This window comes from Charadrius vociferus, unplaced genomic scaffold, assembly GCF_000708025.1.
Source record: "Charadrius vociferus isolate BGI_N301 unplaced genomic scaffold, ASM70802v2 scaffold195, whole genome shotgun sequence".
Taxonomy (NCBI): domain Eukaryota; kingdom Metazoa; phylum Chordata; class Aves; order Charadriiformes; family Charadriidae; genus Charadrius; species Charadrius vociferus.
The window spans coordinates 4,065,732-4,067,990 of record NW_009648539.1 but is presented as its reverse complement, the minus strand read 5'-3'; the positions used below and the strand labels follow the sequence as shown (position 1 = coordinate 4,067,990).

Genomic DNA, 2,259 nt, shown 5'->3' with positions numbered 1-2,259 from the left:
GTTAAACCAATGATATTTCACAGGCCCAGGGAGGAAGGATGCATCTGGGTGACAGCACAGGGGCTGAGTAGGGTAACCTACAACACAAGTCACGTGAGCTAATGAAGAAGAACGGAGGATAATTGTTGGCTGTAAGTCAGAGACAAATTTTAGTTTCCCCCTTACAAAAATGTCAGATCAAATCGGACTTACTTTCTTCAGGGCATCTAAACTGACATCCGCTGTACCAAACCAAATGAAAACTGCATTCTGCTCTAAAGCAACCCCCCACAGAAGGTGCTTTATTTTGAGATACTAGACTGGACTAAAAGCAGTACACTGCTTAGATCCAGAGTAGATACTCACTTAAGACAGTCAAGTAAAGCACAGCATGCTTTTGCAGGAAAATGTAACACAAGGCAACGTTTCTCAGAACCGCTAAAGGCCGTTAGCCGTCAATAGTTATGGCAGATGAATCCCTCAGTGATGTGGGCTCTAGCTAACCTGCTGCTGCCATTTTATCTTTTTCAAAAGCAGGGTTATTTCTTGTCATGGAACTGAAGAGTTTGAGACAAGCCCAGCTGTCGAGATAGGTTAGAACCATGCTTAACGCACAAACACGTAGAGCCCAGCACTTGCCAGTAAATACACAGAGATGAATCTATTCTGTTCAAGGAGAGTTTAAAACCTAGGGCAAGGACCACGCTTAACAGAACAGTAACTGTAGAGAAAACCATGGCACAGGACCAGAGCTTTCCCTGGGTGCGGATGCTGCATCCATCTCCCTGCGCTGTCGCATCTCTGCAAGTTCTTGCTGCACAGCTCCCCGCAAGAGGGAGCTGGGTCCTGGCAGACGCTTTCAGCGCGCCCCAGCAGCTCAAAGGCACCAGCAAAGCTACCGCCTCTCAACCCCAGCTTCTCTTCTCAAGGGAAGATGGCAAATCATCTATTTGAGCTGTCTCTTAGCTGCCCAAACCTGGCAAAACAAAACATCAACAGAGATTTTTACACTGCTTGGAAATACCTAACTGAGCTACAGCCCCACACACAATAATGGTAAAATGCTTTACAGAGCATTTGGCTAAGCTGCTGTAGAAGCCAAGGGCCCTGATATTTCAGAATTCAAAATAGCAAAATAATCTTCATAGACATTTGGACAAGTGTTTCTATTTTTATTGCCTTACCCCGTACCAACAGGATTTAAAATGTCAATAGAAAGGTTTTTGTATTAGACAACTGAGACTAATAACTACTTATTTAGTACAAATGCAAGGGCGTCTGTCCTCGCTGTTGCTGTCATACCCGTTATTCCCAGGTACTCGGGTTTCTGTTTCCAAAGAACGAGAAAGTGAACTGCATGAAACAGCCCCAGCTCTGAGGGCTGCAGCAAGGTGACCGATGGTTCTGCCCTGTGCCAGGGATGCCCTTCCCGGCACTCTGCATTTTTAACAGGCGCAGGCAACCCGCCGAGAACAACCAAGATCTCCACTAGCCATCCCTCATCTTCCTCAGCACAGGAGAGACTGCCACTGCTGATTTCTGTGCCGACAGGAGCTAAGTTCTGTTCTTCCCTCGGGCATTAAACACCCCAAAACAGCCCCGATGACACCACCCTGCAGCGGCAGGAGCTGGGGAAGGTACGGGGAATTATTAGAGGCCAAACCAGGTACAGGGTTGATTGATTGACATATTCCAAATGCTGGAGATCCACTTACAGCAAAGCAGAAGCCATGTACAACATTTTATTTCCTATCTCGCATTCACTGTCTGTAGTACAGTGAAGTAGAATTAAAAGCAATTAAGTTGTATGTACAAAAAGCGAAATGTTTGTTCAAATTGAGCCAATTAATTTCCTAGAAACCAAGTTAAAACAGACTACTTGTAAATGTCATTACAGAAAGGCCTTTCGAAATTACGCTCTTCTGCTATTGAAGACGATGTAAAGGGCCCTTCCAGCAGGAGGGGACAGCAGGACTCGAGGGCGGCGCTACAGACACCAAAGGGGCCTTTTAACAAAAAACCCAACAAACCAATCCGTTGAGCAATTTGTGGGGTAGAGCTGCAGCTCCACTCTTCCTACTGGAGCAGTAATTAAAGCAGGACAGAGGAAGCCTGAGATTGCCGTCACCCTCCCATCTTCCAGAGAAACCCAAGATCGCCTGGTGTTTTCCACCGGCCCCGCTCCGGGCGCTGCTGCCCGTCGGGCTGACACCCCCCCAACCGCACCGAGCCCCGGCGCCCACCGGCAGCCGCCGCCGCCCCCCCCCCCAACCACCCCCC

The 2,259-nt window shown here is 48.1% G+C and overlaps 1 protein-coding gene across 1 annotated transcript in view; it reads right to left on the bottom strand.

Moving 5' to 3' along the window:
- FAM206A (family with sequence similarity 206, member A) overlaps positions 1–2,259 on the bottom strand; it is a 5,114-nt gene that overhangs the window by 1,522 nt on the left and 1,333 nt on the right. The gene's annotated exons all lie outside the window — the stretch shown is intronic.